Genomic DNA, 8,875 nt, shown 5'->3' with positions numbered 1-8,875 from the left:
GCCAGGTGGGAAATAGAACCGGACTCAGGTGCGCTGACTCTCAGCCCAGTGTGCAGGTCTTTGAACATACTGCGATGTCTAGGAGATATTTCCTGAGTAAATAAATTTTTGAACCCTCTCTGGATGGAGATTTTTGTGGTTTTCATGCTCAGGACAGAACTTACTCTGAACTCCAAGCCAAGCTGAGAACGGAATTTGGACTGGAATTGAAGGGTCCCGCCGGGCTTAAATGGCCAGGTTAACCCAGGAGGGTGGAAATGGAGCAGGAGGGCAGCCCCTGAGGCTGTGGGATGTGGCCTTTAAAGCATGCAGGTTGCCCTCCAGGGTAGGGTTTGCTAATGAAGGCCAAACAGCAAGTGTTGACCACACTCCTCCCAGGCACTTGGCGGCTGTGCTCGCATTCCTCCTCCAGGCCCAGATGTCTCAGGCGGGAACGCCGGGTCCTGGACTTTTAATTCAATCCAGATTGTGAATCGAGTCCTCTTACCATTAGGGCATAAAAAGGAGATGGAAGGGACGGTGTCTGGCTTGGTAAAGCTGACTTTCTGCCTGTGAAACAAGACCCATCGCGCAGCCTGATATGCAGCAGTGATACATCACATACGAAAACCTCACCTCCCACGGCACAGAAAGAGGATAGGACGTGCAGAGGCGTGGCGTGTTGGCATCATCAACAGGAAACTGACGCTCCCAGCCTTGTGGCCTCCCAATACTATGCTCCATGCTCCAAACTCCCTTCGAGGCAACTGGAGACCCAGAAGGTCAAAATCGTTCATGAAGTTCATGTCTAAATGCCACACTGGAAGGTTCACTTTTTAGGATGAAACAAAGCAAAACAAAACCCTAGGACCCAAATTTCTTTAACTTGAAGCCAGGAAGGGAGATGTGCCCAGCATACATGAGGGGCTGGAGCTCCATGATTTGAAGTCTCTGGGCTGTCCCCCGTGGGCCCCCATCCCACCAGGCAGCTTCCTGTCTGTGGTGCGGACTCCTCCATGAAGAACATGTGCTCCAGCCCTCAGCCCACGCCTGCGTCACCCAGGGGACCCACCATTCTGTTTTATGACCCACAGAACCGTTGAAAACAGAGTGTTTCTGCAGAGCAGCTTTAAATGCAAACAAAAGACTCTTCTAGAAACCGCTGCCTCAAGCTGTATGAGGCAAGAGGAAAAAAAAAAAAAGAACAGCTCTCAAATTAAAATCCATGATACATTTTGTACATAGTTCGTGGTTTTATAGTCACTTTAATCTTCCTCCCCACTAAACTCCTCCAAAGATTTGAACATCAGCTGGACCAACACACAGTTGCACTTCTAAGCAACACGCTTGTAAAACCAGACCCTGGACGGTGTCCATAACAGCCTTGTAACATCTCCAAAAGCAAAGGGTGACATGATACATTGAAACAGATCCAAGTAGCCATTACTATGTTTTGTGTCAAAGAGCTGCTTTATTAAAGTCTTGCAACTATACATCAGAACAGTTGCATGCTGGGGCTTCCTTCTCATCTCTACGTCCTAGGTGGGCACAAGTCATTCCAGGGGGCCTGGAGGCTGCCCTGGGTCTGCGCCGCACCTGCTGGACAGCTGAGCTCGCCGCCTGCATTGTCACTGCCGGGTGGGTGGCATGGAGCAGAGTGTGGCTCTGGAGGTGAACACTCTACAGACCCCTGGTGCTTGCTGCAGACTTCACAACACCAACATTTTCCAGATTCATCCAGTCCCCTGCGCTGAGCCCTCAGCATGCAGCTGGCCCATGACTGGTGGCAAAGGCATTTCTGGACCAGGCACAGCAGCTTGCGTCTGTAATCCCAGCACTTTGGGAGGCTGAGGCAGGAGGATTGCTTGAGGCCAAGAGTTGGAGACCAGCTTGGGCAACAAAAAACTCCATCTCTACAGAAACTAAAAATTAAAAAAAAAAATTAAGCAGGTATGGTGATGCGTATCTGCAGTCCTAGCTGTTCGGGAGGCTAAGGTGAGAGGGGCCCAGGAGTTTGAGGTTGCACTGAGCTATGATCACACCACTGCACTCCACCCTGGGAGAAGAGCAAGACCCCATCTCCAGAAAAAAGGGGGCATTATTATTTATTTTCGAAGTCTCAAGTTCAATCAAAAAGAACTGTGATTCTTGGCCTGGCCTTGTCTTTTCTGAGGCAAGTCTGGGACCCATGGGCCAGGTCAGCTTAGCAAAGTACCAGCTGGACAAGGAAAAACGGAGTTGGTCTAATTGCTTGGCATTATGATCTAAGGGAATAGTGTCAGCATTTCAGAGCTAAAACATGACCTGCAGGCTGAGTGAGTATCTGTGCCCCTCAGTGAGAGAGCAGGGGCTTGGGAATCCGCTGCCAGAGTTGAGGCCTCACTCGGTCAGTCTGGGGAGTCACCTCCTCATCCTCTCAACAAGCCTGCGGGAGGCACACATCCCCTGAGTATCGAGGAGGGGTGGTCACCGTAAGGGGCTGTGGAAACATGTGTCTGAGGTTCTGTGATCGCCCCAGAGCTGAGCTTTGTGAGTTGCATTTCTGTGCATCTCCTACTCTGAAAGGCCCAAGACATGGGTTTGCACTTCCCCCCGATTTCAGCATGACACAGCAAGGTGTCACCTGGGAGTGGACCTAAGTGTAGTAGTGACATCACTTTTGTTTTCCCTGACGGAGTGTGAAGCCACCTGGGATATTGGAAACGTGCTCACAAAGGGGTCCTCTTCACCCTGGAAGTTCTCAGGGGGCCAGACAGCGGCCAGCCTCGCAGGGCCTCTGTGGGGTAGGTGGTGAGGCACTGGGAATTCCAGGACAGAGGTCCCCCACACTCAGCCAGTTGGAGACATGGAGGCAGAAGGGGTGCTGCCTCAAGACAATGACAGGTCACAGAATGGCAGGCTGGCCTGTCCCCTGACCACTCGCTCCCACCAGGCAAGTAGAAAGCTTCACCCTGGAGTTCTTGAGCTCTTTCCAGAATGCTTCTGATTAAAAAACACATTAAGGGCCAGGCATGGTGGCTCATGCCTGTAATCCCAGCACTTTGGGAGGCCGAGGCAGGTGGAGAGAGAGAGAGAGGTCAAAAGATCGAGACCAGCCTGGCCAACATGGTGAAACCCCGTCTCTACTAAAAAACACAAAAATTAGCTGAGCATGGTGGCACATGTCTGTAATCCCAGCTACTCAGGAGGCTGAGGCAGGAGAACTGCTTGAACCCAGGAGGTGGAGTTGCAGTGAGCTGAGATCATGTCACTGCACTCCAGCCTCGGCGACAGAATGAGACTCCGTCCCAAAAACAAAAGAAAACACACACACACACACACACACACACACACACTAGGCAGTAGGAGGTGTGGATGCTAAGACTCATGAAAGCCGAGAACCTTAGAGCTAGTGTGTTTGCTTGAAGAGAATTCCCCATCATGGGGAGGGACCAGGAGAGGGGACAGCACCTTTGTCTGTCCAGGGACAACACCTTTGTCTGTCCAGGGACAACCTCTACAGGGCCTTGGGCCCTGCCAGGAGGGTGCAGGCTCAGCTGCGCCCTCAGATGGTAGATGATCACTCAAGGAGCACGCCCTGGTGGTGAACAGGCATCTCCTACCCCCTGACCAACCACTGCGTCCAACATGGGGAAGCAAGTGGCCAGGACAGCAAGCACTGGGATGCTGGGGAAGCCGGTATCCTCAGCATGAGGAGTAGAAAGTGGGCCCCAGGGACCCCGTGTTCCTTATGAGGTGCAGTTCCCTTCTCGGTTCTCTTCCAGTCCCCCTGGTGACATCAGAGAAAAGCCTCTGTCTCACACAAGTGTGTCCCTGGCCAACCTTCCTCGTCACTGGCAGGAGCAGATCCTGGGCCTCCAGGCTTCAGCCGGCAACAGCTACACTTGAATGACATTGTTTCGTCTTTATTGTACTTTTTAAAAAGTTTGACTGAGGTGTGCTGACATACTGAAGAGCTGCGCATATTTATTATGTGCCATTTGGTGAGTATGGACGTACACATACACCCACGAGGTCATCATACTCAAGGTCATAAACATCCATCACCTCCAAAAAGTTCCTCGTTTTGGGGGGCTTTGTCTTGTTCTGCTTGTGCAGTAAGAACATTTAACACAAGAGTACTCTCTTTTTTTTTTTTTTTTTTTTTTTTGAGATGGAGTTTCGCTCTTGTTACCCAGGCTGGAGTGCAATGGTGCGATCTCGGCTCACCGCAACCTCCGCCTCCTGGGTTCAGGCAATTCTCCTGCCTCAGCCTCCTGAGTAGCTGGGATTACAGGCACGCGCCACCATGCCCAGCTAATTTTTTTTTTGTATTAGTAGAGACAGGGTTTCACCATGTTGACCAGGATGGTCTCAATCTCTTGACCTCGTGATCCACCCGCCTCAGCCTCCCAAAGTGCTGGGATTACAGGCTTGAGCCACCGCGCCCGGCCTCTCTTTATTTTTTTGAGACAGAGTCTTGCTCTGTCACCCAGGCTTGAGTGCAAAGGTACGATCTTGGCTCATTGCAACCTCTGACTTCAAGGTTCAAGAGACTCTCTTGCCTCAGCTTCCCAAGTAGCTGGGATTACAGGCAACCGCCACCGTGCCCAGCTAATTTTTTTTGTATTTTTAGTAGAGACTGGGTTTCTCCATGTTGGCCAGGCTGGTCTCAAACTCCTGACCTCAGGTGATTTGCCCGCCCTGGCCTCCCAAAGTGCTGGGATTACAGACGTGAGCCACCGCACCCGAGTACTCTCTTAACAATTTTTTTTTTTGAGACCGAGTCTCTCTCTGTCGCCCAGGCTGGAATGCAGTGGAGTGATCTCGGCTCACTACAATCTCCGCCTCCTAGGTTCAAGCCATTTTCCTGCCTCAGCCTCTCTAGTAGCTGAGACTACAGACACCCCCCACCATGCCCAGCTAATTTTGTATTTTTAGTAGAGACAGGGTTCACCAGATTGGCCAGGCTGGTCTCGAACTCCTGACCTCAAGTGATCTGTCCGCCTCAGCCTCCTAAAGTGCTGGGATTACAGGCGTGAGCCACCACGCTTAGCCTACTCTTAACAACTTTTGTAAGCACACAATACATATGATTAACTCTAGGCACTATGTCTAACAGCCGATCTCTAGAATTTCTGTTCCATTTTTAATGGTCTCACAAATGGTCTCATAACTTTTCACATTTAGCATATTCATCGGAAATTTTTAAGTAAACCTATTTAAAATGTCAGTCAATTTTTTTTTAAAGGTTGAGTAAACAACAGACTACAGGTGATAGTGGCCATGGCGACAATTGTTAAGTCTCTACGTGGTAGAATGAGGACAGGGCACAAATAATAACCCTGAACGAGTGAGGTTTGGCAAAGCTCTGGTGGAGGAAGTTTCTGGAATTGGAGGCAAAAGGCCTGGTGGAGTTCTTTTCTGCAAAGCCCCTGTGGAAGGCCTGATTTCTCTGGGCCTGGAAGTTCATTGTAAGAACAAAACAGAAACATGGCCTTTGCATGCTCCTGGCAGAATGACTAGCCCACTCAGGAACTCAATCTGTGTCATTTAATTGGAATTTAGGCCAGTTATTGGGATCTTGGTAGCTGCTGATTGATAATAGGATGATATTGACAATATGAAGTGAAATGATACAAACACCAGTGCTGTGCCCAATTGTCCTGGTCCCCTGGTCCCGAGGGTGGCTGTCAGGCTGACCACCTTGTAGCTGGAAACTTCAGCCCCAGAACCACACGTGGATGCCCCTGGTTGGCGAATTATCTCTCAAGGCACAGGCTGGAATAACAATTGAGAAATACACATAAGTGCTATGTCAGGTCTACAAGCACAAAATCCCGACCCACGGCCCTCCCTCGAGTAAAGAAGCCGAGGGAGAGGAGATAATGATTTAATCAAAGAAAACCAGCTGACAGCCACACTGCGCAGAAGGAAGCAGAATCAGGGAGAGCTCTGCTTTTCTCTTTCTTGACCCCATAAAGAAAATAAAACACACATGGGAAATCTAAGCTAGACTACGAAGTAGCCTGCGTTCCAATTAAGGATGTAAATCTAATGCTTTTTGGGTTGGTATTGAAGAATTTACGATGTTCCGAAGACAAGATGTTGATCATTCCTGTTAATCCCTATTTCCCCCAGGAGAATCCAATGGTCGGTTACTGCTCGATGTTCCCTACTCCAGAGGGTCCTAGTGACTCCACCACGGGAAAAAAAAATGGTTAAAACAACAGGTGGCCTATGGGATTTGCCTTTAATTAAATACTCCAGAAGGCAGGAATTAACTTACGATTTCACCAAAATGAATGAAGCTCTAGTTTAATTGAATCCACATGATGTGTGCCTTTCTTCTTTGTGTATGAGCATTCTCTCTTTTTTTTCTTTTTTCTTTTTTCTTTTTTTTTTTTTGAGACAGAGTCTCGCTCTGTCACCCAGGCTGGAGTGCAGTAGCATGACCTCGGCTCACTGCAACCTCCAACTCTCAGGTTCAAGTGATTCTCCTGTCTCACCCTCCCGAAGTATTGGGATTACAGGTGCCTACCGTCACACCCTGCTAATTTTTGTATTTTTGGTAGAGAGAGTGTTTTGATATGTTGGCCAGGCTGGTCTCGAACTCCTGACCTCAGGTGATCCACCCAACTCTGCCTCCCAAAGTGCTGGGATTACAGGCGAGAGCCACTGAGCCTGCCATGCTTTCTTCTCTTCTTACCCTTTCCTTGTAGGCTTCAGTTTGGGGGCAATTTCTTCTGGAGAGTTCTCCAAGTCTGGTCCCCAAAAGTCCTTTCCAGATCTCTGGTGCTCCCTGGTCCCCTCCAGGACTGTAAGCTCTGTGCAGGCAGGGGCAGGGCAAGGACAAGGCCTGCCAGCTTCATGTACCAGGAGGGGTCCCTGAAGTCAGCACACTGAACACTTTACATGGGTACAGTTTGGCTGAGCATAGTGGTTTGTGTTTGTAATCCCAGCACTTTGAGAGGCTGAGGTGGGAGGATTGCTTGAGGTCCAGAGTTTGAAAACATCCTGGGCATCACAGCGAGACCCCATCTCTACCAAAAAAGTTTTTAAAAATTACCCAGGTCTGGTGGCACACCTGTAGTCCCAGCTACTCAGGAGGCTGAGGCAGGAGGATCATTTGAGTCCAGGAGTTTGAGGCTGCAGTGAGCTACGATGGCACCACTGCACTCCAGCCTGGGTAATGGAGTGAGATACTGTTTCTAAAAAAAAAATTTTTTTTTAATTTTAAAGTTTGTAGTTTATTGTGTATTAATTATATCGTTGTGCTTTAATAAACTAAGAAGAGGGCAGGGAAGAGGAGAAGGAGGAGGAGAAAGAAGCCCCTGTTTTACTTTAGGTGGCGGAGCAGACTGCAGGGTCACGGAATGCCAACCTCCTCCCAAATATGAGTTGGTCCAGATGCTACTCATTACATAGACAAATTTCACAGCCCGTAGGAGCTGCACTGAGCAAACGACTGGGGCTTTGGAGTCCACCTGGATTTAGTTTTCAGCTCATTCACTTGTGGGCAAATCTCTCTCCTCTCTCGCGCTCTGCATTCTCCCACCCCTAATGCAGAAGGCACTCAACAAACCTGAAGTCACCCACACACAGCCATGGAGCACAGGGGCCCAGCTGGTGGCTTTGCCCTTTGCTTTCATGGACTCTGGAAGGAAAAGTGTTGACAGTTTCAGATAAGAATTTCAGCTTTTCCAGACTCTCTAGGAATTGGGGAAGCCGGGGGTGGGGGTGGGGGTGGGGTCTGTAAATGCAGGTGAAGAATCAGCAACATGAGGTGACAAGTATGAAAAAGTCCATCTTCCTGCTGGGGTGACGGCCCCTGCACCTGAAGCATCCCACCTTCCCAGCTTCCCACCTTCCCAGCTTCCCACCTTCCCAGCACCCCGCCTTCCCAGCACCCCGCCTTCCCAGCATCCCGCCTTCCCAGCATCCCGCCTTCCCAGCTTCCCGCCTTCCCAGCTTCCCGCCTTCCCAGCTTCCCGCCTTCCCAGCATCCCGCCTTCCCAGCATCCCGCCTTCCCAGCATCCCGCCTTCCCAGCTTCCCGCCTTCCCAGCTTCCCGCCTTCCCAGCTTCCCGCCTTCCCAGCTTCCCGCCTTCCCAGCACCCCGCCTTCCCAGCACCCCGCCTTCCCAGCACCCCGCCTTCCCAGCACCCCGCCTTCCCAGCTTCCCGCCTTCCCAGCTTCCCGCCTTCCCAGCACCCCGCCTTCCCAGCACCCCGCCTTCCCAGCACCCCGCCTTCCCAGCACCCCGCCTTCCCAGCTTCCCGCCTTCCCAGCTTCCCGCCTTCCCAGCTTCCCGCCACAGCTGAGCATTCTCACCTTTCAGGTGAGGCAGTGGAGGCTTAGGGAGGCTGGCTCATCTCCAGTGGCATGGCTGGTAGGGATGGAGACTAAGCCAGTGTTGAACAGGGCAAGGAGAGGAGCCTTGGATGCTGGAGACCATCCTCATGTTCCTGCTGTTGAGGTTGCTCTTTGAGAATCTGGTCCCCTAAACCTCACAGACAGGGAAAGGGAGGTTTCACTTAACGGGGCCTGGACGGAGGTGACTTTCTGATGTCCTTACACGGACAATGGGGACAAGGCTCTCTTCAAGCTAAGTAACATTTTGGGAATGACTGAAGAATCGTCACTGTGCCCAAGGGAGTGAGTGATCCTGGAATGGATGTGAGGTAGGTTTGAAATCTCCTCTGTGGAAATGCAGAGCCCCCGCCCCCAGGAAGCTGGCTCCATGCCAGGGGAAGGTTGCGCAGAGACCGAGTGAAGTGCCTGGTCCAAGTTCCTCTGAGCTCCCTGGTCCCATCTGAAGTCTAGCCAAGCCCGGAACCATGGCTCTTGAAGGGCTTTTTCAAGTCAAGCGCATTGCCCTGGCTGGGTACTGGCACAGGAAGCGACATCAGAGCCT

The 8,875-nt window shown here is 51.0% G+C and overlaps 1 long non-coding RNA gene across 1 annotated transcript; it reads right to left on the bottom strand.

Moving 5' to 3' along the window:
• Nucleotides 1-1,498: 1,498 nt before the first annotated feature.
• On the bottom strand, nt 1,499-8,659 carry LOC135271392 (uncharacterized). Its single transcript, XR_010339510.1, has 3 exons — nt 8,293-8,659; nt 5,603-5,739; nt 1,499-1,901 (listed from the first exon to the last, which is right to left on the bottom strand). It is a non-coding gene; the product is annotated as an uncharacterized LOC135271392 (long non-coding RNA).
• Nucleotides 8,660-8,875: the final 216 nt, after the last annotated feature.

The sequence above is a fragment of the Aotus nancymaae genome, unplaced genomic scaffold, assembly GCF_030222135.1.
Source record: "Aotus nancymaae isolate 86718 unplaced genomic scaffold, 86718_ANA_hifiasm-v0.15.2.pri h1tg000077l, whole genome shotgun sequence".
In the NCBI taxonomy this organism is placed as follows: domain Eukaryota; kingdom Metazoa; phylum Chordata; class Mammalia; order Primates; family Aotidae; genus Aotus; species Aotus nancymaae.
Note: the sequence above shows the minus strand (reverse complement) of the source record. Positions and strands in the feature narration are given on the sequence as shown.